The sequence below is a fragment of the Schistosoma mansoni genome, assembly GCF_000237925.1.
Source record: "Schistosoma mansoni, WGS project CABG00000000 data, chromosome 1 unplaced supercontig 0071, strain Puerto Rico, whole genome shotgun sequence".
Taxonomy (NCBI): domain Eukaryota; kingdom Metazoa; phylum Platyhelminthes; class Trematoda; order Strigeidida; family Schistosomatidae; genus Schistosoma; species Schistosoma mansoni.
Window position 1 is genome coordinate 1,409,324 of NW_017385989.1, and position 6,999 is coordinate 1,416,322.

The 6,999-nt window shown below is 35.8% G+C and overlaps 1 non-coding gene across 1 annotated transcript; it reads left to right on the top strand.

Moving 5' to 3' along the window:
* The first annotated feature begins 2,487 nt into the window (after positions 1-2,487).
* Smp_tRNA_02207_Gln_TTG.1.1 lies at positions 2,488-2,554 on the top strand. The gene has a single exon. It is a non-coding gene (tRNA).
* Positions 2,555-6,999: the final 4,445 nt, after the last annotated feature.

Here is a 6,999-nt window from a genome sequence, read left to right on the forward strand (position 1 = left end):
AATGGTAGTAAACCAGTTGATGAGGTCATGAATCTTCATCGACTGAGATGGTTTGGCCACGTGTTACGTATGCCTGAACACCGATTACCACGACGCGCAATGCTGACTAGTGTAGGGGATAGTTGGAAGAAAGTTAGGGGCGGCCAAACCAAAACGTAGCATCAGTGTTTGAAGTCACTAACTTCTAGTCTGAGTCATGTTGGTAGATGCAAACTACTTGGTTGGGGTCCGTGTGACTATCGTAACCAATGGTTGGAGACTGTAGGTGACATGGCTCAGAATCTATCACAATGGCGTAGGTGTATACACTTTTTATCCTTCCTTAAAACTTTAGATTAAAATTGCTTCATATCTGTTTTCCTTCCTATAGTATATCCTTATATACCACCTGTCTTTTATGTACCACCACTAAATTAACTATTTCTATGAATCCGGTATTCATCTTGTTGTGCTAACGAGGTATGGGAACTTGGACCGATGCATATATGTGCCTGGTCCTACTTTGTAACTGACTGACTGACTCAAGGTCATGTTCCACACTTGGTTAATAAACAAGTATTAAAATCACTTGTTTCATACAAGAAAATAAGTCCATTACTAACTTACTAAATTTATTTTTTTTATATACGGTTCAATAGTTTTCTTAATGAAAGTACTTTATATAAGTGTCATTTAAAACTAAAATAAGAGAGAGTTGAGTAGTGAAATCAGAGTTACATAAAAGAGATTTACTACTTACTACGGCCTGTTACCCCTCAAGGAGAGGCATAGGCCGACCACCAACACTCTCCATCCAACCCTATCCCGGGCAATCCTTCCCAGTTCTTTCTACTTGTTATTCATTCGATTCGTGTCAGCTTCTAATTCCCAACGTAGTGTGCTCTTCGGCCTTTCTCTTTACCGTTTCCATTCAGGATTTCAAGTTAGAGCTTGCCTCATGATGCAGTTTGATGATTTCCCTAATGTATTTCCTACCCACCACCTCCATCGTCGTTTCCTCATTTCCTCTTCCTATGGAAGCTGGGTTTTTTTGTCCCACAGTAGTCTGTTGCTGATGATATCCAGCCGACGGACTTCGGTTTTATTACTTATTGATAATTAATTTTACCTTTCATAATTTTGTATTTCAATAATGAATTAACAAATGGAATGAAATAAATTATAATGAACATACTATTGAAATGCAAAATATATCATAACTTTACTGGACATGCTCCTATATATGTACAAGTATCTCTAATTCCCAGAACAGGTTTTGTGGATATTTTAGTAAATTTATAGTTGAATTCATAAGTCAACTGAAGACTACGATGCAAACTCTGGAAGCATTGTATGGCCATCTCCTCCTAGTATGGACTCCTCAGTAGTGCTCATCCATGATCCCTCTCTCACGTGGAGATTTTAGTAATTTTATAGTTGAATACATGAGTATATTGAAGCTAGACGAACATGGAAAACCTGGAAGCACTGGATGACCGTTCCATCCGACTGTGGACTACTCAGAAGTACGTACCGGCGATCCGCTCGCGAGACTCGAACCCAAGATCTATCGGTTTTGTGCGCGGCGCCTAACCTCTAAACCACTGAGCCAGCCGGCATCCAACGGTGTTAATGTCTAACCTTAACCAATCCACAGAAAATGTGCGACCATCTTCCACTGTACTGAGGTAAATCATGGATGAGCACCACTGATGCGTTTCGTAATAGGACAGAACGGCCACTCATTGCTTCCAGGCTTTCAATGGTTATCTAACATCAATCGATCAATTCATGTTCTCAATCAAAAACTTAATAATTTCTGCAACCCCCCCTTCCTGATAAACCATAAATTAACTGAGAACAATATTCTCTTCCATTCTTATTTAAATTTTACTATGTTAACAATAAAATGGGTATTATTATTATCATTATAAATCACAGAATTATCATAAAAGTGTCAGGAATGTAACATTTAGATTGGTGAATAGCTGTGATATGCAAATGAACTACAGTAAAAAAGAAAAAAAAACATTAAAGGATTTCAGATACTACTTATCTATATTTAGAGTAATAGTCATATAAGCTGAAACTCAACATGGAGTAAAGATAGAATGGATGTGAAGTTGTTCTGTTTAGTTCATTGTTCAAAACTGTATCAATCTGATTTCTAACTCAAAGAGTTCAATGGTAATGATTGAAATAGTGATATAGGTGAGACGTTTTGAGAGAATATCGGTTCTTTCAACATTCCAGGTTAGCCTTCTTAACAAGTGTCAACTAGTATGAAACCGGGACTTCCATGAACAACACTTAAAAGTCATGTTCTGTGCATTCTAGAAAACTCTGTCATAAAAATTTACTTAGTATTGTTTGTTTGGATCTTCCCATTGATGTTTTTAGAACTTCAACTGGTCAGTCTCGAAAAAAACATTAATGAGAAGATCCAAATAAACAATACTAAGTAAATTTCAACTTCACTCCATTGCACAAGCAAGTGGCTATCAGGACTCAGTGGCCGAGTGGATAACGTGATGGCGTTTGAAGCGAAAGGTACTGGGTTCGAGTCCCAGAGTGAACATCAACTCTGAGATGTAGGTACATCCAGCTGACGAGTCCGAAATAAAACGAAACGCGCATCCTGGATTCCACTGCTAGCCACTATCCATCTTTCATAAAAGTTGAGATTTCTGATCGTTGAGAAGAAAATAAAACTGTTCAACTGGTTATAATCTTTTGTCAATTACTTGTTTCTCTTTATTGGTCACTCGATTAATCTTTTACACACAAGATCAGTTTATTTTTATGTCAACAGTGTTTCTGATTATAATTCATTTCCTACGTGTGAAGGTGGGTTATGCGTGAACAAAATCCCTCGAGGGTATCAGTTCCAACAAGAATATAGGTTTTGTTCATGCAAAGCAGGCTAAATACACGATAATAAGCAACAGAGTTTTGCAGTGCAATATTCTCAACAGTCCATACACTGTATTAGTCATCAGCCTTGCAAGATCAGGTCTATTCTTAGTCAGCAGTGTAGAAAGAATCGAACTATAAGAAAATTGCTTGGCCACAATGTCGTGGTTGATTCGGAATAATAAAGGTTGTAAAGAACATAAGAGTTGGAAAGAAGCATTCTCTCAGCAGGACAACAAAGACATTATATGTGGGAATGAATAGTGTAATGAAGTCAGTTTTCAGTCTCGTTACAATGTACAATGTACATGCAATCATTTACAACTACAATGAAGGAAAATAAAACCACAAGTACAGAACAACATTATAGCTGAATTTGATAAATCTATCGTTATATATATGCTTTACAGTTTCGTACCCTATTCGAATCTTCACTGTATCATCACATCACATATTCATCTGTAATCACCCTTGTATTGATAAGTATGTCAATATGTATAATTGTGTTGTATTCTACTGATGACGATAGATATAAGTAGTATGTATCACCAATCGTAAGTGAAGTACCTGACAGCAGAAGGTTAAGAAGATCAAAGAGAAAAGAAGGAGAACATTGAATGTTTACTATGATAATAAAGGAAAGGTGAAATTCGAGACGGTTGATTGACACTTTGCAAATGAGTATTACTGTATGGTTTGTCGATTTTTCGAAGAATGTCTATATTTGTATTCGTTCATACGGTTGTCAGTCTTTCAATATAATAGGAGTCTTAATCATCATTGTTACTTAATAATGATAGGGGGGGAGGGTCAACTAACTAACACTGACATTTAATGTTCCTAATATAAAGAGTTTTCTATAACTTGATTTCGTGACTTAAAATTGAGGTTTCATTTTAAACCAAGTTTCCTTTCTACATACCCTTTTTTGTTTTTTGACCCAAATATTTCAACATTCACTAATTGAATGTGATTTCTTATTTGAAAAATGTTCAATTTTAAGAAAATTTACTTCATCGAAATGTTCATCTCTTTATTCAAGACTAATCTACGGTCTCTAAAGTGATTACATAGTTATTGATTAAGTCTAATGGTATAGTTTTGTAGTGAATAAGTAGACGAATGGGGACAACTGAATCTACTGGGGATGCGAATATTACAGAATATCTCACTAAAATCTGATAACCATACAGTAGCTGAGTGGATAACGCAATGGCGTTTGAAGCGAAACGGTACTGGGTTCGAGTCCCAGAGTGAACATCCACTCTGAGAAGCAGGTAAATCCAGCTGACGAGTCCCTAATAGGACGAAAACGCGACCTGGATTCTAATGCTAGCCACTATCCATGTTCGCTTACATACAGTAAATAGTTATTTTTCAAGTCACCAATCAACTGTCGCAATCTTGACCGTTCTTTCTGCAAATATCAGTCCGTTGTCTCTGATTTTTATCGCTCATGCATTTTGTGTTTCATTTCCGTTCTTTCGTTGTCCGTCTTCTACTGAAATACATCGAATGCCGGACTAGCGCTATATACTACTTATGTGGACATTAGTAACTCACACAACAGTTCTACTGAGACAATAGTTATGTTCATAATTTGTTTATGCCGAAATCATTAAATGAATGTCATATTGATGGGTGATTTTCCTACTCATAAACGAATCGAATGTTTATTATAGAACAACACTATAAACAATACTTGAAGATTTAATTATAACCGGTTTCAAATAAAGTTCAATCCTATCGGTCTGAGTTAGGCCTTATTAATATTAACAGATAATTATTACAAATTGACAAATCGACTAAAGTCGGGGATGGGAAACAGTGACCATTAACTCAGTGCTTCATTGATAACATGGTCATTTAGAGACCTGACGAACATAAACCGTAAATCTTGTGAACTATGGGTGTACACTACAGATAAGCCCAAAAGAAGAATGAAATCATTATCTAGTATTTCGTGATTTCCAATAAGTATCTGGTTTAAGTCAGTCATTACTTTTACAGTACGGGGATTTGTGGAGATTGTTGTATATTCACAGTTGAACTCAAGAATCGATCAAAGCTAGACTACCATTGAAAACTTGTAAGCACTGGATGGCCGTCCCATCCCGGTGTGAGGCTCTTCATCACATCCACAATCCCGCAAGCAGGGCTCGAACCAGACACAGTCGTATACCGGCTCAGTGTTCTAGAGGTCAAGCGTTCGTGTGCGAAACCCTTGTGCGTGATCGTGGATGCACAATGATGAGCAGTCCCATACTAGAACTAAATAGCCGTCCAGAGTTTTCAGATTTCCAGTACTGATCTAGCTTGATATGAAATCAGTTGAGATTGTACTAATTGAATAAAAATAATAACTAATCAGGAAATTTTTATTCAATCTTTCCAAATAAAGGTCATTTATGATATTCTAGTCCTTTTTTCCCTTTTCCTTTTGAGATGTCATCAACATCATACACACAGACATATATATATCGGTCACATCCATTGATTCACTTCATTTACCAGTGAGTTAACAAGGTAAACAACCCTATCAACGACGACAATAACAACAATGAATAGACCATATAAGCTTGTTTCATTTTTCTATCTAATGAATAAATCAACATTGAAAACTAACCATTTAAGTAAACAATAATAATCAGTGGTTGTTCTCTATTCATTTGAATTAATTAATTAATTGGATAACATTGAATTGAGTAGTATATTACTCAAATAAAATAAAAAATAAAATGAAGAAGAAAAGTAAAAATAGAGGGAATTATACAAATAGATATTAGATCAATCATTCAGAAGAAGATGAAATAATCAGATGTATGATGGTTAGTCTACTGATCAGTTTGGTAGTTGATGAAATGAACAAAGGTTTTTGAAATAATAAGTAGCTTTTTTCCTTATAGAGAGCAAAACAAACTTAATTACGCCTGTTACCCCTCGTGGAGGAGCATAGGTCGCCCACCAGCATTCGCCATCCAGAACGTGTCCTTGGCGATCCATTCCACTTCATTCAAGTTAACATTCATCTTTTTCATATCTGCTTCTATTTTCCGACGTTATGTGTTCTTTGGCCTTCTTCTTTTCCGCTTCCCTTCAGGATTCCAAGTTAGGGCTTGCTTTGTAATACAGTTTGGTGATTTCCTTAATGTATATCCTGTCCACTTCCAACATCTTTTCCTAATTTCCTCTTCAGCTGGAAGTTGGTTTGTCGTCTCCTCTGAAAAGGCTGACTCGGATGAAAGCCAAGTAAAAACAAAGATTGATGCAAATTATGTGAGTTCATTTTACTTCGTTAGAGTTTTATCCACAGTTTACACCGTATAATATCCCCAAACCGAAGTTATTATGTAGTGAACAAGAATGCAAGTTGGGACAATCGTTAGTAACTGAATACAAAAATAATAGGACAACTTCAAAAAATCTGAGAACCATAAAGTAAATACTTCATTTACAAAATGTCAATCAATCATCAGAAACTTCATTGTTCTTTTGTTTCCAAACAAAACATTCGTGGTTCTCGCTCACATTCATTTGATCTTCTTAACCTTCTGCTGTCAGGTACTTCACTTACGATTGGTGATACATATTACTTATATCTATCGTCATCAGTAGAATACAACACAATTATACATATTGACATACTTATCAATACGAGAGTGACTACAGAGGAATATGTGATGTGATGATGTGGTGAAGATTCGAATAGGGTACGAAACTGTAAAGCATATATATAACGATAGATTTATCAAATTCAGCTATAATGTTGTTCTGTACTTGTGGTTTTATTTTCCTTCATTGTAGTTGTAAATGATTGCATGTACATTGTATATTTGTAACGAGACTGAAAACTGCCTTCACTATACTATTCAATATCAAATATGATGTCTTTGTTGTTCTACAGAGAGAATTCTTGTTTCTAACTCTCATTTTGACCGAGCGATTTTCTTAAAGTACTTTTGTTCCTACACTGCTTACTGAGAATCGACCTGATCTTGCAAGACTGATGACTAATTTAGTGTATGGACTGCTGAAAATATTGCACTGCAAAACTCTGTTGCCTATTATTGTACATTTAACCTTCTTTACATGAAGACAACCTTCGTT